The 25824-nt window shown below is 42.1% G+C and overlaps 1 pseudogene across 1 annotated transcript; it reads right to left on the bottom strand.

Moving 5' to 3' along the window:
- Positions 1–297: 297 nt before the first annotated feature.
- LOC126929697 (26S proteasome regulatory subunit 10B-like) lies at positions 298–1821 on the bottom strand (annotated as a pseudogene). Its single transcript, XR_007717253.1, has one exon. The product of XR_007717253.1 is annotated as a 26S proteasome regulatory subunit 10B-like (transcript).
- Between the last annotated feature and the right edge of the window lie 24003 nt (positions 1822–25824).

Raw genomic sequence — 25824 nt, 5'->3', positions numbered from 1 at the left:
TGGAAAAGTAATAAGCTTATTTCTACGTAGAGATGTTATAATTATATATAATGTACACACATACATATAATTAAAATCCTAAGTAATGATAACACTATTAACACCAACAATCAAATTCTGCAAAGTTGTAGGATACAAGATCAATACATACACATTCATGGACTAGAATTAAGGGTCAGGAAATAAATCCATACATGTAATTTTTTAATGTAGACTTGACAAAGCTGCAGGAACTGTTGGAAACAATCTAGTTCATGTATTTTAGCCCAGTTTTTTATTTTTATTTATTTATTTTTTTAGGAGAACTAAATCAAACAGATTTTATTCAACTTTTTAGATGAGGAAAACAAATGATACAAAATAAGTCATAAGAAATGCTTTCTTATACCACTATCTCAAACAACTTTCATTGTTTTACAAAATACTCACACAGCAAATATGAAAAGCTTCAACATTCTTCCTTTGTAACTTGCTGCAATAAATGCAGCTTTAACAGACATACAAATTTCTTCCGTATCTTAAAAGTTGAATTACTAATTTTTATGATGTTACTCATATTTTTATTCATATACTTTTAATGACATCATTGCCAATACATAATTTTCTTTAACTTTATTTTTACATTAAGCCAACATCTGTCATGCAGCCATCAAAAATCTTACAGTAAATTACACAGGTTTGTAGTCCAATTTAGACTCTAGCTTCTTAGAATCAGCCACTTTTCTGACTGCTTTCATGAAGTCGTCCTGTACTACAAAATCATGATCAGCACGAATCGCGAACATACCTGCTTCAGTACAAACATTTCTCAGGTCTGCTCCATTAAAGCCATCTGAAAGCTTCACAATTGCTTCATAATCTATTTCACCATGCTTTGTAACGGGACCTGCGTGGATTTTCAGTATGTCTAACCTTGCTTGTTCATTTGGCGAATCAATATGTGTTTTTCTATCTAATCTCCCTGGACGCAGCAAAGCATGATCCAGTGTATCTGGTCTGTTTGTCGCCATGATCATTTTAACTCTGTGCAGAGTACCAAATCCATCCATTTGATTCAGTAACTCCATTAACGTTCTCCGAATCTCTCTGTCAGCTGAAGTACCCTCAGAAAACCGACGACCACCAATAGCATCTATTTCATCCATAAAAATGAGGCATGGTTGACGGTCTCTGGCATAATTAAACATTTCTCTGATCAAACGAGCACTTTCACCAATGTACTTGTCTACAATAGAACTAGATACAACCTTTAAGAAATTGCAGTCCAGCTGGCTAGCAACGCCTCATGCCAAGAGTGTTTTTCCCGTACCTGGTGGTCCATATAACAAATAGCCTTTTGGAGGTATGATTCCTACACGCTGAAATAACTCCGGGTTTGCAAGAGGTAATTCTATCACCTCTCTTAATTCCCGGATCTGTTCTGATAGCCCTCCAATCTCAGAATAAGAAACATTCCCAGGGTCCTCATGAGACATGTTATAAACCAATGGATCCACCTCTCTTGGCAAATATGTCATGAGAGTTAGTGTAGTCATATCCAAAGCAACTCTTGTTCCTGGCTTCAGCTTACTTTTGTCAAGCTGTCGACGACAACCCACAACATATCTTGGTCCATTGGTAGCTTTAACAATGAATTTTTCTTCAGTTAACTGTTTAAGCACTTCACCCACAGTCTGCCCGACACTTTGTAGGGCCTTCAGATCATTCTCAGACTTTTCCTACTGCTTGGTAAGTTCTTTTAATTGTTCCCTTAACTCCTTAAGACGGCCGTCGATCTCCTTGTGCTCAAGCAGCTTCTTGCAGTAGTCCCGAAGCGCCTCATCTCTAGGGTCCGCCGTGATGAGAAGCCGTCTCCTATAGGGGATGCCGGGAATGGCTGGTTTTTTGTTTTGTTTTGTTTCGTTTTTTGAGACGGAGTTTCAGTCTTGTTGCCCAGGCTGGAGTGCAATGGCCTGATCTCGGCTCACTGCAACTTCTTCCGTCCAGGTTCAAGCGATTCTCCTGCCTCAGCCTCCCGAGTAGCTGGGATTACAACCACGCGTCACCACGCTCGGCTAATTTTGTATTTTTAGTAGAGACGGGGTTTCACCAACTGTAACCAATCCTTTACCTTGGGTTGCTTTCTCATGAACCTTATAAAAGCCTTTCCTTCATGCCCCTGGGGTGAACCACAAATCACGGCTGGGTGCTTTCCATTTCACCAACCACTGCTGAAATAAACTGGTTAACATTTTAACAAGGACTCCCTTTAATCCCAGCACTTCAGGAGGCTGAGGGGGGTGGATCAGCTGAGGTCGGAAGTTTGAGACCAACCTGACCAATATGGAGAAACCCCGTCTCTATGAAAAATACAAAATTAGAGAGGCATGGGGGCGCATGCCTGTAATCCCAGCTATTCAGGAGGCTGAGGCAGGAGAATAGCTTGACCTTGGGAGGCGGAGGTTACGGTGAGCCGAGATTGTGCCATTGCACTACAACCTGGGCAACAAGAGAGAAACTCCGTCTCAAAAAAAAAAAAAAAAAAAAAAAAAGCAGCAATGTATCAGTGTATCTGTAGCATAATTTAAAAGTTTCTCTAGTATTACTTGAATGCTTATTTTAAAAAATTTTCTCATTAAAACTCTTTATGAGTAATTATGTGTTTCCTTTGAAATGTTGCTGCCCTGACTGTATTCAAAGGATTCAAAATTCGTGACGTGCATGGACGCACAGTTAGAGTTGAAAATTTAGTTATCTAGAATTCTGTTCTATGTTTATACAGGGTTTTATGGGTTAAAGTTTCTCGTCATTATGTTTTGTATTTATATTTCTGCATTTTTTAGAGTGGGCTCCTCATATCAGTTGTGTTTCTAGTTTCTACTTATTGTGGTTTTGAATTACAGTATTCAAAGCAGAATTTTGGGGGTTAATGTTAATTTTAACTTTGTTTGCAATTTTGTATTGGTGTGTTTCATTTTTTAGGGTAGTCCACCTTACATAAATTTAGTTTTTAGTTTTAATTTATATATTATAATTTTGTATGACAATATTCAACTCTGTACACCTTAAGACAGTGTGGGGCAAAAGTCAACTATGAATCAGCCCTATGTCCTTTGTCAGTAAAATTATCTAAGTGTTTGTTTGCTTGTATAAATATTGCCCCTGTTTTGTTTATGATTGGTATGTTTTTCTTCTTGCCTGGTGGCCAATAATTGATTCTGTCTAGGTGAGTAGTCATGGAAATTGTATTAATTTCAACATCTTTATCTTACATTATCTTAGTGTGAAAGAAACAGTTTTTTGGTTTAAAGATAATTATTCAGAAAGTTTGTAACTCTATCTCTTTTAGGTGTCTTATTTATTTATTTAAGAAAGAGTCTTGCTCTGTTGCCCAAAGTGCAGTGGCACAATCTCGGCTCACTGCTGCCTCCACCTCCCAGGTTCAAGCAATTCTCCTGCTTCAGCCTCCTGAGTAGCTGGGATTAAAGGCATGCACCACCATGCCTGGCTAATTTTTGTATTTTTAGTAAAGATGGGGCCAGGCTGGTCTTGAATTCTTGACCTCAAGTGATCTGCACACCTCAGCCTCCCAGAGTGCTGGGATTATACCCATGAGCCACCCACACCCTGCCCTCAGGTGTCATTTTTAATTTTGATTGTGGTAAAAATACATAACATAAAATTTAGAATCTTAAATATTTTTTCTTATACAGTTTAGTCATGTTAAGTGTATTTACATTGTTATGCAGCATAGCTGTAAAACTTTTTTGTTGCAAAACTAAAACTCAATAAACATGAAATAAATTAATAATGCCCATGTTTTTTACCACCTGGCTCCCAATTAAAAACCATTCCATTTTCTGTTTCTAAGAGTTTCAATACTTTAGATATTACATATAAGTGGAATCATAGAGTATATCTTTTATTGTGGCTAGGTTTACTTAGCATCACGTCCTCAAGGTTTATCTTTATTGTGGATGTTACAAGATTTTCTGCTTTTAAAAGCTGAGTAGTTTTCCATTACTTTTATATTACAAATTGTATTTATTCATTCATTCAGTGAGGAAAGCTTGGCTTTCAAATATCGGCCTTTGTGAATAATGCTTCAATGAATATAGGTGTTCAAATAACTATTTACCCATATGTACAAGGTTAACATTTGTGCTACATTGTGTTTTACTGGAAAACTTGTCTGTCTTTATGCCAGAGCCAAACTGTTTTTATTACCGTAGCTTTGTAATGTGCTTTGAAATTAGAAAAGGTGAGGTCACTAACACTGTTTCTTTTTTAAAACATTTTTGTGCTCTTTATTGTCCCTTGAGATTCCATATAAATTTTTGGTTGCTTTTTCTATTTCTAAAAGAAAAAAAAATTGTTAATTGTAAAGGGATTGCATTGAATCCATAGCTCACTAGGCAGCACGAACATCTTCACAATATTAAGTCTTACAATGTTTGAACATGAACATGCTCAAAAGTGAGTTAATTTCCATATGTATGTTGACATTTTTGTTTTCTTGTTATTGATTTCTAGTTTTATTCCATGTTTATCAGAAATAATAATCTTTAAGATTTATATTTTTAAAAAATTGTTAAGTCTTCTTTTGTGGCCTACTAGGTGGTGTATCTAGGAGAATGTTTTATGAGCTATTGAGGAAATTGTATGTTTTGCTGTTGCTGTGTATTCTGTATATGCCCACTAGGTCTAATTTTTCTCTAGTGTTTTCAAACCTTCTGTTTCCTTATTAATATTTTGGCTAGCTATATTAATTATTATGAAAGTTTGAATTAAAATATTCTATTATTATTTTTATCTATTGTAATAATTATTTCAATGTTCGCTTTATACATTTGGGAACACTGGTTGAGAATTATATATATATATATATATATACACACATATATATATATAATAAAATTTCATAAGTTCTCAGTGAATGAGCCCTTCTATTATTATTTAATGGCCTTCTTTGTCTCCTGTGACAGTTTAGACTTAAAGTTTATTTTATGAACTATGACTAAAATGTATTTTGCCTAACACAGTTATGACCAGCACTGCTTTCATTCGGTTACCATTTACATCAAAAGTCTATTTTCATTTTTTTATTTTGAGACGGAGTTTCGCTCTTGTTGCCCAGGCTGGAGTGCAATGGTGTGATCTTGGCTCACAGCAACCTCCGCCTCCCAGGTTCAAGCCATTCTCCTGCCTCAGGCTCTGGAGTAGCTGGGATTACAGGCTTGCACCACCACGCCGGCTAATTTATTTTTGTATTATTAGTACAAACGGGGTTTCTCCATGTTGGTCAGGCTGGTCTTGAACTCCAGACCTCAGGTGATCCTCCCACCTCAGCCTCCCAAAGTGTTGGGATTACAGGCATGAGCCACCATGCCCGGCCCCCAAAAGCCTATTTTCATCTTGCTACTTTCAGTCTAGTTTTGATATTAGATCTAAAGCGAGTCACTTATGGAGAGGATGAAGTTGGGCTTTGTTTTATTAATCCCTCTATTCAATTTACATGTTTTGATTGAAAAATTAAGTCCATAAATATTAAAATAGGTTTTTGAAAGCGAAGAACTTACTTTTGTAATTGTTTTCTCTGATTTTTATAGTTATGTGACCACCTTTACCACTGTTTTTAATCTTCCTTTTTGTGTTGATTTTTGTAGTGACATGCTTTAATGTATTTTTGTGTGTGTGTGTATCTCTCTAAATGTTTTCTTTGTGGTTGCCATGGGGATTACATAAAATCTTTTTTTTTTTTTTTTTGAGACAGAGTCTCACACTGTAGCCCACGCTGGAGTGCAGTGGCACGATCTCGGCTCACTGCAACTTGTGCCTCCTGAGTTCAAATGATTCTCCTTCCTCAGCCTCCCAAGGAGATGGGATTATGGGCGCCCACCACCACGCCCGGCTAGACTTTTTGTATTTTGAGTAGAGATGTGGGGTTTCACCATATTGGCCAGGCTGGTCTCGAAATCCTGAACTCGTGATTCACCCACCTCGGACTCCCAAAGTGCTGGGATTATAGGCGTGAGCCACTGCTCCTGGCCCATAAAACCTCTTAAAGATGACAATATATTTTAAATTGGTAACAACTTAACTTTTTTTTCTTTTTTTTGAGACGGAGTCTCACTCTGTCGCCCAGGCTGGAGTGCAATGGAGTGATCTCAGCTCACTGCAAACCCCGCCTCCCTGGTTCAAGTGATTCCACTGCCTCAGTTTCCCGAGTAGCTGGGATTACAGGTGCCTGTCACCATGCCCAGCTAATTTTTTTTGGTATTTTTAGTAGAGATGGGGTTTCACCATGTTGGCCAGGCTGGTCTCAAACTCCTGACCTCAGGTGATCTATCTGCCTCAGCCTCCAAAAATGCTGGGATTTCAGGCATGAGCCACCGTGCCTGGCCAGTAACAACTTTAGTTGCATACAAACATTCTTCCTCTTTCCATCTGCCTCACCTTTATGTTATTGATGTTACTAATATCTTTTTATATTATATATCATTAACAAACTTTTTTGACTATTTTTACATTTTTAAAATTATATAACATATTACATATGTTTTAGGAACCATCATTTGAATTCATCAGAATTTTATTTTTGTGCCTGTATATGTCTTTTCTAGAGAGTTATGTACTGTCATGTAATTTTGCAATGCTGTTTAACATCACTTTATTTTTAATGAGAAAAACTCTCTGTAGCATTTCTTCTAGTGCCGGCCTAATGGCGATATGCTTTTGTAGTATGTGGTCATCATGAAAGGACTTTACTTTTTCTTCATTTTGACAAACAGTTTATCTGGATATAGTATTATTGCTTAAAAGTTTTTGTTCTTTCAGCACATTGACTGTATTACCCATGTCCCTTCTGGCCGGCAAGATTCCTGCAGCTAGGTTCACTGATTATCTCATAGAAGCACCCTTATAAATAACATAGCTTTTCTTTTTTGGCTTTCAAGATTATCTACTAGTCTCTGACTTTCAAAACTTTGCTTATAATTTTTCTCATTATGAATCTTTTTGTGTTTATCCTCGTTAAAATTTGTTGAACTTTTTAATTTTTATGTTTTTTTCTTAAGTTTGATCATTTCTCAGGCATTCTTTTTATATTCTTCAACTCCATAATTTGCTTTTTACTATTTTTTATCTTATTGTGTATGTTCTCATTTTCCTGATTTTATTTAGTTGTCTGTGCTCACATTTTGCTCACTGAGTACCATTTAGATAATTATTTTAAAATTTTTTAGGTAATTTATACATCTCCATTTCTTTAGGGTAGATTTCTGGATATTTATCCTATTTTTCCTATTGGGCCATAATACCCTAATACTTTGTATATATTGTAATTTTTGGCTGATTATATTACATTATATATGTCCATTAAACTTGGGCATTCAAAAAAATTACCAGTCACACCTTTTACATAGTGGCTTTGTCCAGAGGGAGTCTGACACAAACTTGTTGGCCAAGAAATTCTGAAGGTCTCTCAAAGCTTTTTTCTTTTTTTTTTTTTTTTTTTGAGACGGAGTCTCGCTCTGTCGCCCAGGCTGGAGTGCAGTGGCCGGATCTCAGCTCACTGCAAGCTCCACCTCCCGGGTTCATGCCATTCTCCTGCCTCAGCCTCCCGAGTAGCTGGGACTACAGGCGCCTGCCACCTCGCCCGGCTAGTTTTTTGTATTTTTTAGTAGAGACGGGGTTTCACCGTGTTAGCCAGGATGGTCTCGATCTCCTGACCTCATGATCCGCCCGTCTCGGCCTCCCAAAGTGCTGGGATTACAGGCTTGAGCCACCGCGCCCGGCCTCTCAAAGCTTTTTTCAAGATTCATTTTCTTTTATTACCTTTGGTCTCAGCCAAACCAAACTGTCATTCGAAGTATACCACCCTGTCTTTGAGCATTCTGTGTCACGGCAGACAGAAACCACTCTTTGGGAAAGGCCCAAAAGCCAGAAGTAGGAACATACATTCTACTATTCTTTTCCTTCTTTTTATTTTATTTATTTTTTTGAGATGGAGTTTCACTCTTGTTGCCCAGGCTGGAGTGCAGTGGTGTGATCTCAGCTCACCGCAACCTCTGCCTCCTGGGTTCAACGGATTCTCCTGCCTCAGCCTACCAAGTAGCTGGGATTACAGGCATGCTCCACCACACCCAACTAATTTTGCATTTTTAGTAGAAACAGGGTTTCCCCATGTTGGTCAGGCTGGTCTCGAACTCCCGACCTCCGGTGATCCGCCTGTCTCGGCCTCCCAAAGTGCTGGGATTGCAGGCGTGAGCCACCGCGTCCAGTCACAAACATTTCTTCTTGTGAATGTGGAGGACATGCATGTGCCTGACAAAAAGTTTTAGACTTTTGAAAAAATTTTATATGGGGCGGGTGATAATCTAACCACTGATACCTACAAGAAATCCTCATGAAATTTTGTCAGCTGTGAAGCAACAGCACCCAACAGTATTAATAGCCTGTATGAAGTGCATTTTCCACTGAGTTCTCCAAAAAAGTCCTCAGTGCAGAGATGAGAACACATAGGCTTTGCAATTCAAATGGCTGCTGAACAGCACATGGGTCAGAACTAAGAACCTTCCACAGAGAGTACTGCATGACGTTCCCTCTAAATTACCTGAAACACAGTGGCTTCTGACATTGAGTGCAAGCACCTGGAGAAGCCTTATTGCCTCTCCATTTTGGAGACAGTGAACAGAACAAGACAGACAAGACAGATAACTTAAGGAACAGAAAACCTAAATCCATATTTAAAATTACATCTAAAAGGTGACTCAAACATATCAGTTGGAAAGCTGGAAATAGAAGGAACAATGTGTTTTTATTTGACCCACAGACATGAGATTGTCAAAAAATTCAAAGAATGTTAACATCCAGGGAAGGCTGGGTCCAGAGAAGCAACTAAATTCAGGGACTGTTGATAGCAATGTACTTGCCACAGACCTTGTGGAAAGTCGTCCGGCCGTAGCTATACAAATTTTACATACGTATATCCTTTCACCAAGTAATCACTTTCCTGGGAATCTACCATCAACAGGGGGTTAATGCATCTTATGTTCTAAATTGTGTCTCTTTGGAAGAGATGCAAAAGTACAACAAAGTTTCTGTAACTCCTTCTTATTCCATTCCTTATCCTGAATTAAACCAGGTAAACATTCTAAGGAATGCCTATTTGTCTTATCAGATCCTACTGCCTCAGTAATTGGAAACTCTTTCCTAACACCAGACTTCTGAAGAGTTTCTTTGATGGAAGGTCTAGCTTTCATTTGTTTGATATAAAATTCATTTTCACTTTCTTCAGTTTCAGGTTCCAAAATCACTGGAATATTACTTGTGTTTCTTGTGCTCTTTCTCAGGTGAACCACTGCTTCTTTGGTGTTTCCTGCTTTGGTTTTCTTAACTTCAGCTTTCCTTTTAATTTCTTTTTCTGTTTCACTTTCTTCACTTGACAAATCGGGTGAGGACTGATGAGAGGAAATACATGGAAAATCCCAGAAGAAAAGGATCCCATAAACATGTCACTAAGAAAAAGCCAGCCAATCCCAAAGGCCAAAATGGCAAGCGAGGTGATGCTGATCAGAAACAAACTATTAAGATAACTGCCAAAGTGGGAACTCTTAAAAGGAAGCAACAGATGAGGGAATTTCTGGAACAGTTGCCAAAAGATGACCATGATGATTTTTTCAGTACAACACCTTTACAGCATCAAAGAATACTGTTGCCAAGTTTACAGGACAGTGAAGATGATGATGATATTCTGCCAAATACAAACAAAAATCTAACAACTCTATCATCAGTTATCTTTCCATTGGTAAAAACTCCTCAATGTCAGCATGTCAGTCCTGGCATGCTAGCTTCTATAAATAGGAATGATAGTGATAAATATGTTTTTCCTATGCAAAAATATCATAAAAGTAATGGTGGTATTGTCTGTGGCAACATCAAGAAAAAATTAGTTGAAACTGATTTCTCAACTCCAACATCAAGAAGGAAAACCCCACTTAACACAGATTTAGGAGAAAACTCTGGTATTGGAAAACTTTTCACTAATGCTATGGAATCTTTAGATGAAGAAGAGAAAGATTATTATTTTTCAAACTCTGATTCTGCATAGTAAAATGAGAAAATATGATTCCTGGGATTTTTACCATAAAGCAGACAGGGTGTTTGTATTTTCAACTGGAGTACGTGTGTTTTCTTTGTAAAGTAGCTTCCTATGAAAATGTGGACTTTTTTGAAGGTTTCATGTGTTTGTGTTCAAAGTAAAATATCCTCATTGCTGAAGCTTACTAAAAATGTAAAGAAAATTGTTTTTGCTTGTGTAGATATCTGTACATTTGTTTTTGCATATTAAAATATATATAGATACATTTTAAATAAGCATCCAAGTCTGTTTACTTTAATAAAATCATTTCCCAAACAGTTTTTTTTTTTTAATTTCAAGAAAATTTTGCTACCATTTAAGCAAGGGAAGGTGAGAAGGATGACAGAGGTTGTACTGGTAGCTACTGAATTCATGAAAACTTTTAAGTTAGCATTTGCTATCAGTTATTATCCAAGCCAGAGTAGGATTTGTTACCAGTTGTTATCCAAGCCTAATGTTTAAATTACACATTGTTGGAATTAAATTACACATGTTGACATGCTTCTCTCCTGATTGTTTTTATTTTATGTGATTGGCATGTCTATGAAACCTACGTAAATTTAGTTTATTGTTTTGCCATTATTTTACTAGGTAAAATTAGAGGACAGATTTTGTTCTTATTTACATATGCAGATATAGCTTAAATATTTTGACTAGATTAGACAGTTAATAGATCCACCATTAGGAATCAATATGTTATGTCATAATAAACATCCTTTTTCTTTCACTGAAATTTCTTTTAGAAATAAACTTATTTTCACTTGTTATGTTTTGAAACTTGACATAGGATATTTTCCCTCTGGCTACACATTCACCTACTCTCGTTCTCTGTTTAGATTATTCAAATAAAGTTAGTTTGCTTTTAAAAAAAAAATTGTGTCTCTTCTCCCAAATTTATATGTTGATATTCTAATATTTATATGTTGATATTCTAAGGCATATATAATGTAATAGGCCTCAAATTGTGAGTGAGTGTTTGGACATATGGTCCTTAAAGAGGTGACTATGATTAAGTAAGTTAAGTAAAGTGGACCCCAATCTACTATGACTGGAGTCCTTTTAAAAAGAGTAAAGACACAGAGAGGCTCAAGGGAAGAGCCTGTGAAAACAGAAATAGAAGGTGGTCATCTCATCTCAAGTAGAAAGAGGCATTAAAAAAATCACTCCAGCCAATAGCTTGATGTTGAATTTCTAGCCTCCAGAATTATAAGACACTCAGTTTTCATTGAGACCTTCAGTCCGTGGTACTGGGTTATGGAATCCAAGCAAACTGTTCCAGCCAATCATGACACACAGATAATGTTTTCTGCATTACAGCCAAAATGAAAATAGAAGGTTATCATGGCAGACTCCAGCAGCACTGAAGGGCTAAACCACTCTGGGAAATGGCCTCCTTTTATAGAACGTTACAAAGACACAAAGACATGCGAAGGCACAGCTTCTGCCCTGAACTCCAGGGATGAGTTCTCTGAGATGACACATTTCAGACAAATGCATGGAACGATGTAACCCATTTTTCATGTAACCTCTTCCCTATTTTTGTGTAAAAGCCTCCGTAGTAATAGTCGTGGCTTTTAAGTCTCGGAGAAGGTCTGGCAGTACAGTGAAGCCACCTGCTACAGAAGATACCTGGGGTAAATAGTTAAAACAATACAAACTGTAGCAACATGAATAAATTCAGCCTAGTGTAAAGTAAAAACAACACAAACACCTTCTCTGATATTTCCACAAGTATGTCAACAGGGACTTTACACCTAACCAAGTTGCCATTGGTACTAATGAAGGCCAGATTTCTGGGGGTGAGAACTTTGGGTCACTCATAGAAAACAGTGCTAAGACAGAGTGGAGAGAGAGTCCATATTTGAGTCTGGGTCCTGGACCATCCTGGTCTTGTCAGGCTGAAAGGACACAAAGATAGATGTGTACCCGCCCCCCACCCGCTACACCCTTGTTCTGCTCTCTAATCTTTGCACATACCAGAGATTTCGTAAGTTCTGTGAGTACCTGGTTTTCTGCATGTACCAGAGATTTTGTTTTGCACAAACCAGAGATTTTGTAAGTTCTGAGGCAAGGTCACAAGACGTGTTTAAGTAAGATAAACTCTTGCTGCCATAAACCTGCTCTCCCGCCTCAAAGTTTGAACCAAAATATCAGAAATGGCGGGAACCAATCATAGTTAGCCAAATCGCCTTGTTCAAACACTAGCCAATCATATATCTGATTTGTATAATAACTCTATGCCCACTTTTCTTAGACTATATAACACTGCTCGGAGCTCAGTGGGGGAGCTCTCCTGCCCGTCTCGTTTCACGAGCGAGGGAGAGTTCCAGGTTCGAACCTGTAATAAAGATCCTTGCTGCTTAGCTTTGACTCTGGACTCTGGTGGTCTTCTTCCGGGAATAAACGGTCTGGGCATAACAAATGGGGGCTCGTCCGGGATTTCCCCCAAGCCCACCAGACCCCCAAGTCAATGGATCTTAATCTGTAGGTAAGCCGGCTTTGTCACTGTCTCTGTCTTTGTCTCTGTCTGTCTCCCTGAAATTTCGCGAAATCCGTAATCTGTAATCTGTATTGGTCTGTTTTATAAGTGGCATGGTCTTGGCGGACGCGCTAAAAGACAGCCACTCGGGACTGGTGGGAGACGTCCCCCAGTGCTCATCTGGGGGCCTCCATCCTTGGTTGCCCCGTCTGACTCAGGTCGGAAGTCCGACACGCGCTCGCGAAGGCTCATCGTTTCTCACTGTCTGTCTGTTATTGTTAAGTGTTAAGTGTAAGTCCAAAACGAAACATAAAACCTTTTCTTCCCCTTCCAGGACCGGACCTGTCGGATACTCCCCTCTGCTTCACACTCATTTTCGTCCCTCCTTCTCTTTGTAGGAGCAGTCCAAAGATGGGCAACAACCAGAGCACGCCGCTCTCACTCCTTGTTACCAATTTTAAGGATGTGAAGGCTCGGGGGCGTAACTTAAACGTAGAACTAAAGAAGGGAAAGCTAGTTACTTTCTGCCGTTCGGAGTGGCCCTCTTTCGGAGTAGGGTGGCCCTCCGAAGGAACTTTCTGTCTCTCTATTATTACTAAGGTAAAAACTAAGATTTTCCTGCCAGGACAGTCAGGACATCCTGATCAAATTCCTTATATTCTAGTGTGGCAAAATCTTGTGGAAGACCCACCGCCCTGGATAACTCCATTCATCCTTGAGCCTTGCAAGGTCCTAGTAATGCGACCTACAAGACAAAGGACTCCCTCTGCTCCCTCGGCCCCTGTGCTGCCAGACAGCCAGGACCCCCTAACGTTAGAACCCACACTTCCCCCACCATATCCGCACCTTATCCCGCAGGACCCAGTCCCCCAGGGTGGTGCTTCCATAGAGGGAAACCGAGAAGCGGAAGCAGCCGAGAGCGAAAGTAACCCGGGGGGGCTGGCCGGCCGAACGCGAGGCCGTGTACTGCGGGACGAAGCTTCCCGACTCCCTGACTCCACCGTAGCCCTGCCTCTCAGAGAAATAGGATCGCTCGATGATACTAGGCTCTCCCGTCTCATGTATTGGCCTTTTTCCACTAGTGATTTATACAATTGGAAGTCCCAAAATGCTCGGTTCTCCGATAATCCCAAAGATCTAACCTCGTTGTTAGATAGTGTCATGTTTACTCACCAGCCAACCTGGGATGACTGTCAACAGCTCCTCCGAATCCTGTTCACAACGGAGGAGCGGGAAAGAATCCAAGTTGAGGCCAGAAAGCTGGTTCCAGGAGATGACGGCCAGCCAACTGCAAATCCTGACCTCATTAACGCAGCTTTTCCTTTGACCCGGCCCAGATGGGACTACAACACGGCAGAAGGTAGGGGACGACTGCTCATTTATCGCCAGACTCTAATGGCGGGTCTCCGGGCTGCAGCTCGGAAGCCCACCAATTTGGCTAAAGTATATTCTGTGTTACAAGGTAAGACAGAAAGCCCCGCTGTGTATTTAGAGAGATTAATGGAAGCTTTCAGACAGTATACCCCTATGGACCCGGAAGCACCGGAAAATCAGGCTGCGGTAGTAATGTCCTTTGTAAACCAGGCAGCATCAGATATTAGAAGAAAACTCCAGAAATTAGAAGGTTTAGAGGGAAAGCAGATTCAGGACCTCCTTCAGATGGCCCAGCGAGTTTATAATAATAGGGATACTCCAGAAGAAAAACAGTTCAAGGCAACCAAAGAAATGACCAAAGTTTTAGTAGCAGCTTTCCCCCAGGCAGGGAATGGCCAAAGCAGAAAGCAGACAAAGCAAGGCTCTAGGCAAGGATTAGAAAAGGATCAGTGTGCTTATTGCAAGGAACGTGGTCACTGGATTAAAGACTGCCCAAAGAAACAGAGACCAGCTAACCCTACCTCCGTACTCGTTACCCAGGACTCTGACTAGGGAAGATGGGGTTCGGACCCCCTCCCCGAACCCAGGGTAACTTTGCAAGTGGAGGGGTCCCCAGTTCGCTTCTTGGTCGATACTGGGGCGGAACGCTCAGTCCTAACCAAACCGATTGGAAAAATGTCTAAGAAAACATCCTGGGTGCACGGGGCCACAGGCATCAAAAAATACCCCTGGACAACCCAGAGGACTGTAGACTTAGGAACGGGAAAAGTCTCCCATTCCTTCCTAGTCATCCCAGAGAGCCCCTGCCCTCTACTAGGGAGGGACTTGCTGACAAAAATGAGGGCCCAAATCCACTTTGAGCCAGAAGGGCCCAAGATAACTGATTCCCAAAACAGGCCAATATCTATCCTGACTGTCACCTTAGAAGATGAGTACAGACTCCATCAAGAGCAAAAGCCCCCCAATCAGGAAATTGACTCTTGGCTCCAGCGTTTCCCTGAAGCGTGGGCAGAAACTGGGGGCTTAGGGCTAGCTAAACATCGACCTGCCATATTTGTGGAAGTTAAGCCAGGAACGGACCCGGTTCGGGTTCGGCAATATCCTATGCCCCTGGAGGCAAGAGAAGGAATTACGCCCCATATCCGCCGACTCCTAGACCAGGGAGTCCTACGGGCTTGCCACTCATCCTGGAATACTCCACTGTTACCTGTTCGTAAACCCAACAGTACGGACTACAGGCCAGTACAGGATTTAAGAGAAGTTAATAAAAGGGTCATGGACATACATCCCACTGTGCCCAATCCATACACCCTTCTGAGTGCTTTACATCCCGAAAAAACAGTGGTATACCGTTCTTGATCTAAAAGATGCTTTCTTCAGCCTTCCTCTGGCTCCCAAAAGTCAAGGACTCTTTGCATTTCAATGGACGGATCCTGAGAGGGGCATCAACGGTCAGCTAACATGGACCAGGCTGCCACAAGGGTTCAAGAACTCGCCAACCCTGTTCGATGAAGCCCTTCATGAAGATCTGGGTGAGTACCGGCGGCAACACCCTGAAATAACTCTTTTGCAATATGTTGATGATCTCTTAATAGCAGCCAGATCCCCGGAAACTTGTGTTCAAGGGACTGAGGACCTCTTGAAGACTCTGGGGGAGCTAGGCTACCGAGCCTCAGCAACAAAGGCTCAGATCTGCAAGTCGGAGGTAACTTATCTGGGGTACCTATTAAAAGGGGGGCAACGCTGGCTAACCAAAGCCCGAAAGGAAACAGTCCTAAGCATCCCTAGACCCCAGTCGACATGGCAAGTGAGAGAATTCCTGGGGTCGGCAGGGTTCTGTAGGTTATGGATACCCGGATTTGCTGAGTTAGCCAAGCCCCTATACCAGGCAAGAAAGGAACGGCAGCCCTTCAATTGGACGGAAGAGGCTGAGCTGGCCTTTCAACAAATCAAAACTGCCTTGTTATCAGCCCCCGCGCTGGGGCTCCCTGATGTCTCCAAGCCCTTCCACTTATACGTAGATGAAAGTAAGGGTGTTGCAAAAGCCGTGTTAACACAGTACCTAGGCCCCTGGCAGAGGCCAGTTGCCTATTTGTCAAAAAAATTAGATTCAGTGGCTGCTGGCTGGCCACCCTGCCTGCGGATAATCGCGGCGACCGCCCTAATGGTCCGAGACGCTGATAAACTTATCATGGGGCAAGAGTTGCGCGTTATAACCCCGCATGCCATTGAAGGCGTCCTCCGGCAGCCGCCGGACCGATGGATGAGTAATGCCCGGCTCACCCACTATCAAGGACTGCTGTTAAACCCCCTCAGAATAACTTTTCTACCCCCAACCTCTTTAAACCCTGCTTCACTGCTGCCAAATCCAGACTTGGACGCCCCGTTCCATGAGTGCACTGAGATACTGGCTCAGGTGCATGGGGTGTGGGAGGACCTGCAAGATCGTCCGCTCCCCGACACAGAACTCACCTGGTTCACTGATGGCAGCAGCTATGTCCACCAAGGCCAGCGGTATGCAGGAGCGGCTGTAACGTCAGAGACTGAGGTAATCTGGGCGGAACCCTTGCCTCCAGGGACATCGGCCCAAAGAGCCGAACTGATAGCCCTCACACAGGCCCTCACCCTAGGGGCAGAGAAAAAACTAACAGTATACACGGATAGCCGCTATGCTTTCGCTACTGCGCACATACATGGGGCCATCTACAGAGAAAGGGGACTATTAACAGCCGAAGGCAAAGAAATAAAAAACAAGCAAGAGATCCTAGCTCTATTAACTGCTTTGTGGAAACCAAAGAAATTGGCTATCGTACATTGCCCTAGGCATCAGAAACCAACTACGCCAATTGCTCGAGGCAACTTCTTAGCCGACCAAACCGCAAGGAGCATAGCAAAAGCTCCCAGTCAGCTCCTCGCGCTCCAGCTCCCCGATCCTGGCCCGCAAAATTTGCCATGTTTTCCCGACTATACCGAACAGGATCGCGAATGGATGAACACGCTTCCCCTAAAACAGGTTAAAAATGGGTGGTGGACTGATATAAATGACCAAACCATCCTACCAGAAAAATTAGGACGGCAGGTGTTGGAACACATCCACCGGACAACCCACCTGGGTGCAGGGCGAATGATGGACTTAATCAGGCATGCCAAGTTTAGAATCAGGCGCATAGCTGAACTGGCCAGCGATGTCACAACAAATTGCAAAGCCTGCCAACTAAACAACGCTTGCCCCCAAACCCAGACCACCGCAGGAATTAGGTGTAGAGGAACTAGGCCTGGTATCTATTGGGAAATAGACTTTACTGAGATAAAGCCTGGAAAATATAGGTATCAGTACTTACTTGTCTTTGTAGATACTTTTTCAGGATGGACAGAAGCGTTCCCAACTAAGAGAGAAACTGCTCAGGTTGTAGCAAAGAAAATTTTGGAAGAAATCCTCCCCAGGTATGGCTTTCCCGTCCAAATAGGGTCAGACAATGGACCAGCCTTCGTTGCTAAGGTAAGTCAGGATTTGGCTTCCATTCTTGGGGCAAATTGGAAATTACATTGTGCTTATAGGCCCCAAAGCTCAGGACAGGTAGAAAGGATGAATCGGACTCTGAAGGAGACCTTAACTAAATTGACCATGGAGACTGGCGCTAATTGGGTAGTACTTCTCCCCTACGCTCTGTTCCGGGCCCGAAATACCCCTTACAGACTGGGCCTCACACCATATGAAATCATGTATGGCAGACCCCCACCCCTGGTCCCCAGTCTAAAACATGACTTACTCAAACCTGAAACTGAAAATGTCTCTGAGCTCCTGTTCTCCTTACAAGCCTTACAGAAAATTCACCAGGAAATTTGGCCCAGACTACGAGAACTGTACGAGGCAGGACCTCCGCCGACGCCTCATCCGTTCCAGCCGGGAGACTGGGTCCTAGTCAAGCGCCACCGGCAAGAAACTCTTCAACCCAGATGGAAAGGACCACTGCAAGTACTCCTGACTACTCCCACCGCTCTCAAAGTAGAAGGCATCGCTTCGTGGATCCACTACACACACGTCAAACCAGTGGACCCAACATCCGACCTTCTCGAGCCGTCTGGAGCACTGGTTACATGGACTGTAGACAAAGCTAAGAACAATCCCTTAAAGCTAACCCTGCGCCGTCACCCACATAGCCGTAACCATGTCTAGCTTGCCTATGCTTTTATGCCTTATACATCTGATTCTCCTAACTGCTGCGCCGTCTAATCCCTATGTCTGGAGGTTCTGGCTCTATGAGAACAAAACTCACCCCGGGGAAACCCCCCAAGCGGGTAAACTGCTAGCTAGTGCACACTGCCCCCCCTCCGGGTGCAATACTCCAATTTACCTCAATTTCACTAATTTCCAAATTGCCCAACCGGGGATACCTATGATTTGTTTTGAATATGATCAGACTGAATATAATTGTAAGAATTATTGGTGGCACCAGAATGCAGGTTGCCCATACCACTATTGTAAAATGCACTCAGCCAGGGTATGGGACGAATACCCGAGAAAGTCTAACCTCCTCAGGACTCGCTACCCGACAGGGACTCTCAACATATTCACTTGGATAATAACAGATCCAGGGCACTCCCGGTGGACATCACCCCAACATGGGGCAGTCTACTACGATGCCAGTAGTAGCTGGCCTAGTAGCCACCTGTACTTGTGGCGGAGTCTAGTCCAGATTCGACCCTTAATCCATACACAAATCCACAGACAGGAAACCAAGCTATCACAAGACTTGCAGCCCTTCTCCTGGCTAACCCTATTATAAGAAGGGCTAGCATTCGCCAACCTCACCGGTTTAGGCGACCTGTCCTCTTGCTTTATGTGTGCAACCTTAGGAAGACCACCATTAACCGCTGTTCCCCTTTCCTCCCCACCCACAAACTATATGCCAGATTCTAATTCATCAACAGTTGCAATACCTGATGTAGCCCTGTACCGTGACCCATACCAAGAGAAATACCCCTACTGTTATTCAGCATTTAGTAGCAGCCTCTGCAACCAGACGGCTACATACCCTAATAGCCCCATACGTGCTCCCCCTGGTGTGTTCTTCTGGTGTAATATGACTCTGTTAAAAACTCTGTCCAAAAGCATCTCTGACAGACAGTTGTGCATCCCTGTTACACTAGTTCCCCGACTGACCCTGCTGACCCCGGCAGAGTTCATAGGCTGGGCAGGGACTGCCCCAACTGAAACTGCGCGACATAGACGAGCAGTTTTTCTACCACTAATTGCTGGAATATCCTTAACCACCTCTGTCGTCGCAGTGGGGTTAGCAGGAGGGGCCCTACAACACTCCATGATAGAAAACGACAAGCTGTTACAACAGTTCTCTGTTGCTATGGAAGACTCTGCCTATTCCCTAGCCTCCCTTCAGCAGCAGCTCACCTCCCTAGCACAGGTCACCCTTCAAAACCGCAGAGCCTTAGACTTACTCACGGCTGAGAAAGGAGGTACCTGTATGTTCCTCAAAGAAGAATGCTGTTTCTATATGAATGAGTCAGGGTTAGTTGAGGAAAGAGTCCAACGCCTACATGAACTAAGCTTAGAAATGAAAAAGCAACAATTCACTACAGCCGCTAACAATTGGTGGAGCTCTTCAATGTTTTCCCTTCTGGCACCCCTTTTAGGCCCCCTAATGTCTTTACTACTTCTATTCACTATAGGCCCCTGTGTGGTAAATAAAATTTTACAATTTGTCAGAGAAAGGTTTGATACCATCCAACTAATGGTCCTCCGTAGCCATCACCAGCCTCTCCTGCACCCAGAAAGTGAGGCTATATTATAAGACTCTGGAAATCCAAGATTGGACATCCAGTTACTTATGAGAAGGGGGAAATGAAAGGACACAAAGATAGATGTGTACCCGCCCCCCACCCGCTACACCCTTGTTCTGCTCTCTAATCTTTGCACATACCAGAGATTTCGTAAGTTCTGTGAGTACCTGGTTTTCTGCATGTACCAGAGATTTTGTTTTGCACAAACCAGAGATTTTGTAAGTTCTGAGGCAAGGTCACAAGACGTGTTTAAGTAAGATAAACTCTTGCTGCCATAAACCTGCTCTCCCGCCTCAAAGTTTGAACCAAAATATCAGAAATGGCGGGAACCAATCATAGTTAGCCAAATCGCCTTGTTCAAACACTAGCCAATCATATATCTGATTTGTATAATAACTCTATGCCCACTTTTCTTAGACTATATAACACTGCTCGGAGCTCAGTGGGGGAGCTCTCCTGCCCGTCTCGTTTCACGAGCGAGGGAGAGTTCCAGGTTCGAACCTGTAATAAAGATCCTTGCTGCTTAGCTTTGACTCTGGACTCTGGTGGTCTTCTCCCCGGATCAGGCACATAGCATCTGCATAGACCCCCAGGCAGTGAGGAAACCAGAAGACAGCTTAAGGCCTTTGGATTCACATCTGAGTAGACAAACTTGGTCCCCCAACACTCAAATTTGTATTCCACCAGCCATGACCTGGGTGTGAACATGACAGACAGATCCACCAGGATTGCAACGCCTGACAACCTACCCCTGTCAGGAAGAGCCCCCTCCTTTCCTGCTCCTCCTGCAACACACAGTTATGGTGGGACAGGTGGGGTTGCCCAGTTTAGATGACAAGAGAGGTCTGGCATGGACAGACTTGCCCTGGGCTACACTGTGTTACATGTGGGTACATTGTCTTACAAATGGACAGAGGCATTAAGGATGCGGACGGAGCCAATGTCTACATTATAAAAAAAGGTTCTCACTTTGAGCCTTTCCAAGGCAGCAGCTTAGAAATGTCACCATATAATGAGAACATAAGTGCTCTCTTAAGCATCTCCCATGAAATGAGATAGGTATAGGGCTGTCTTTAGAATGCGGGTGTCTGGTTTTCAAAGTTCTAAATTCTGTCAGGTTCTCTCACAAGGGAAGTGTGTTAATTCTTCAAGGTTCCATCCCCTGAGCCCTAGTCTTTCATAAATCTATGCAAAGGCCCACACCGCTGCTGATTACTCACCTTCCTCTCCCATGTCAACTCCTCACCTGTACACAATTAGGCAAACACAAGCCCCTTACCCCCTGCAAACATCTAAATGCAGGCAGGGCCCCAGGTTTGAGGGAACAGAGCTGGGTTAGAACATTCATTTTCTTTTCAATTCTGTGATCATAAAAAAGTCATTGTGTGTTTCAGGTCTCCCCAGCCGTGAAATATGCACAATGGGGATTATGCTAGCATTGACTTCCAAAAATATTCCTTGGGTATATATGAGATAGAATAAATAAAATTCAGTCAGGTGCAGTGGCTCGTGCCTGTAATCCTAGCACACCGGGAGGCCAAGGCACGTGGATCAACTTAAGGCAAGGAGTTTGAGACCAGCCACAGCCAATGAGGCAAAAACCCAGGAGGCTGGGACAGGCCAGTCGCTTGAACCAGGGAGGTGGAAGCGGAGGTTGCTGTGAGCCAAGATTGCACCATGGCACTCCAGCCTGGGTGACAGAGTGAGACTCTGTCTCAAAATAATAATAACAACAATAATAATAAGATTAGCTGGGCATGGTGGTGCATGCCAGTATTCTCAGCTACTCTGGAGGCTGAGATAAGGAGAAGATCACTTGAGGCCTGAAAAGTCGAGGATGCAGTCAGCCTTGTCCACTCTAACATGGGCAATCCTGTGTAAGAGAGAGACAGAGAGGGAAAGGAAGGGGAAGGGGAAGGGGAAGGGGAAGGGGAAGGGGAAGGGGAAGGGGAAGGAAAGGAAAGGAAAGGAAAGGAAAGGAAAGGAAAGGAAAGGAAAGGAAAGGAAAGGAAAGGGGAGGAGAAGGAGGAGAAGGGAAGGAAAAAGAAAGAGAACCAAAGAAACCAGTGTGCAATGTGCTATGCATAGATGTTCCACATTTATTGATAATGAAAGGGCTACTGACCATGGGGTCAATTTGATACAATGGCAAGGCTACACCAACCTAGCAGGGAAACTGCAATCTGGCTGGGCGCAATGGCTCATGCCAGTAATCCCTGGACTTTTGGTGGCCGAGGCAGGTGGATCACGAGGTCAGGAGATCAAGACCACCATGGCCAACATAGTGAAACTCCGTCTCTACTAAAAATACAAAAATTAGCTGGGCGTGGTTCGGTGTGCCTATAATCCCAGCTCCTCAGGAGGCTGAGGCAGGAGAATCGCTGGAACCAGGGAGCCAGAGATTTCAGTGAGTCGCGATCCTACCACAGCACTCCAGCCTGGCGACAGAGCAAGACTTCGTATAAAAATACAAAAAAAAGAAAACTGCAAACTGCAATCCAAGCTTGGCCACCACCCCATGTGCAGCTCATAGTGGATCTACCCATTTGTCAACTCAGATCTACAGTCCTTCCTTCCTTCCTTTCCTTTTCATTTTCCTCTTTCTCTTTCTCTTTCTCTTTTTCTGTCTCTCTCTCTCTCTCTCTCTCTCTCTCTCTCTCTTCTCTCTCTTTCTTTCTTGACAGGGTCTCACCTTGCCACCTCCGTCTTCCAGGCTCTAGCGATTCTTGTGCCTCGGCTTCCCTGAGTGGCTGGGATCGTAGGCGCATGCTACCACACCTGGCTGATAATTGTATTTTTAGTGGAGATGGATGGAGTTTTGCCATGTTGGCCAGGCTGGTCCACTCTCATCTTCATTTTTTTAAATTCATTTTTTTGGAGACGGAGTCTTGCTCTGTTGCCCAAGTTAGAGTGCAGTGGCGTGATATCAGCACACTGCAACCTCTGCCTGCTGGGTTCAAGTGATTCTTCTGCTTCAGCCTCCCAAGTAGCCGGGATTACAAGTTCCTTCCACCGCGCCCAGCTAATTTTCATATTTTTAGTAGAGACGGGGTTTCACCATCTTGGCCAGGCTAGTCTCGAACTCCTGGCCTCGTGATCCACCTGCCTCGGCCTCCCAAAGTCCTGGGATGACAGGTGTGAGCCACCACCCCCGGACCTACTCATCTTTAAGATAACTACACTGTACAAGAAAGAAGGAAGGAAGGAAGGAAGGAAGGAAGGAAGGAAGGAAGGAAGGAAGGAAGGAAGGAAGGAAGGAAGGAAGGAAGGAAAATGTTTTTGGTGCCAATAATATTTGTGAAATAATACGTGGAATTTTGCTTTAATGAAATAGTTTTAACTAAGTAGTGACATGATCTGCTTAAGTGTATTGACCCTACCAATCAGAGGCCTCCAAATCCCCACCACGACTTTTCGGTTACATTTGACAAGCATTGATTCTCCTATCATACATACAGGATAGTCAGAATTTCAGAATTCCAACTCTCGCTATGCTATTTGGGCACATTGCGCAACATCTCTAAGACTCGGTATTTTTACTCTTAAGATACTACTAAGAATAGTACCTAGCTTTTATGATATAATGTGTATCAAAAGCATTATACTTTCAGGCAGATATCATTTCTCAATAAATATTTGCTAATATTTTAGTACAAACAGGAAAATTGGATTATGATATTTATGACACTGTTGATTCTTCTTCTAGAAACACTCATTTCTAAAACTTGTTTTCAAGTTACAGCACTATTTTGTGTTCAAACTGAAAACACTTTATGTTCAGACTTTTTAAAAAACAGTATTGCATGAATGTTTTAATAAAAATATTCCTAAATGAGCTTGAGCAAGGAGGACAGGGGAGATACGTGAAATAAGGCTTTGTGGCATAGGAGACATTTGGTGGAAATCTTTCAGCTCAACTAAGATTTGGGAAAAAAAAAAGAGAATTTTTATAAAAAATGTAAAGGCAGGATTTACCCTGATGATCTTGTGGAGAAAATACAGAGTCTAACGTAATTCAAAAGAGCTTTTAAGGAAATATCTTTAAAAGTAGCTTTTAAGGAAATATCTTGAAGAGAGAGAACATAAAATGAAGATCAGGTATGTAATTATTTTAATAATCTATTCATGAGGTTAAAAAATTGATTTTTTTTTTATTGGTCAAAAAGGGACAATAGTTTCAAGAACCATTCTTTGTTCAGCCTAAAGAGGATTTTACATTTTGAACCAGCGATGTATTGTGCTACATATGATAATATCCAAATCCGTGTTTATGTCAACCATTTTGTTCTCAATAAAAACACTTTATTCACACAACTGATGATTATCTGAATCTGATTTAGTGCTGAAATGCCAAAGGAGGACTAATAAAAACAAAATATTAGAGTTACAAGTGGCTTAAGTGGAAAATAATGATCATATTCAACTCATCATTACTGAAACAAGAAAACAAACCGAAAAATAAATAAGAAAAAAATTGACTACATGAACATTTGCTTCTCTCCTAAGATTCAAAATCCTTAATTTGCTGTGGCAAAAAAGCATCTGGGTCCATGAACCCATGCAAAAGTCAACTGTTTCTGGGAGACAAGAAGCAGCAAAACGCATCAGCTTTCAGAGAAGGTTAAGAAACCTATCACACCCTAACCCACCCTACCTGAGACCAGGCAAAGACTCACTGTTTCTGGGGAAGGGATGGAGGAAAAATACTTCTCCATCAGGAAAGGAACAGGGATTGTTTTGGGGCCCAGGATTTTGCACTAATGCAGAGTTGTGCTACTGTGGTAAAGGGTTGGAAAATCTCCATCCAGTGACCACAGACAAAGGTGCATTGTTCCTATGGAAGGAGAAATAAGAGTTTGTCCTTATTGTGGGGCTGAAAACTTGCAATGATATAAACCAAAGGTTTTCTACCACTGATCTGGGAGGAGGGCAAGGTATTATTTCTTCCTCAAAAAACAACACAGATAAGTAACAGTTTGACTTCCACTAGAATAAGAGTCAGGAAGTGCTAAAAATACCCCTTCTCTGAGTGTCCGATGATGAAACTGGCTCAAAAATAACATGAATCATCCCTCTGCCCTCAACCTGAATTTTCTGCCTAGTCACACACATACACATACACAAAATGATGTTCTACAGTTAGAGAGGAACAAGAAAGTGGAGAGAGACCCTATCTATGACACAGGTGGTAAGGACTACCAAAAGCTAACTGTGGAACAGGACATTGGCATATGCCCTCCAGAGCCTAAGGCCTCACACAAGGCACAGGATATAGCAGCCTACTGCTGGAGAAATTTGAGTTACATGGTTCACTGAATGTTTCAGACACCACAGCAAGAAGCAACCTTTGTTCCTGTACACACTAATAACATGACACACAACAAAATGAAACAGAAATATAAAACAATCTGGACATAAATAATTGTCTCATCTACTGTTTTTCTACATCTGATGATTTGCATTTTTTAGAAACTGAGAGACACATAAAAGCAAGTTAGAAATTTGAGTTATGAGTTACAATATTTTCAAAAGATAAAAAGTCAACAGAATCAAATTCAGAGGTAATTCAGATGGTGGAACTAAATGCAAGTAATTTAAAACAATAATGATCAAAATGTTAAAGGATCTAGTTTAAAAAACACGATGTGAATGGAAAAATGAGGAATTTCAGCAGAGATGGGAACAGTAAAAGGCAAAAGCTAGAAATAAGTGAAAGCATGAGAACAGAGATGAAGAATTACATCAGCAAGCTGATTAGCAGACTGGTCATCAGAGTTAAAGAAAGAAGCAGTAAATTTTATACTGGGTCAATACAAATTATTTGAATGGTAGCATGAAGGAAGGAAAGAGAAAAGCAAAATAAGCCAATGAAGCAAGCAAATAAATACCCCAGTGAATCCAAGAATTCTCTGGTAATATGAAATTAACTAAAATACAAAATTTTTAAATAACTGAAAAAAAGTCAACCCCCAATCTTATATTCATTAACTATATAGCAAAAATAACAATTAAATGAAGACATTTTCAGATTAACACTGGAAGAGTCCCTTGT

This window comes from Macaca thibetana, chromosome 10 (genome assembly GCF_024542745.1).
Source record: "Macaca thibetana thibetana isolate TM-01 chromosome 10, ASM2454274v1, whole genome shotgun sequence".
NCBI lineage: Eukaryota > Metazoa > Chordata > Mammalia > Primates > Cercopithecidae > Macaca > Macaca thibetana.
This window is presented reverse-complemented; position numbering and strand designations above follow the sequence as displayed.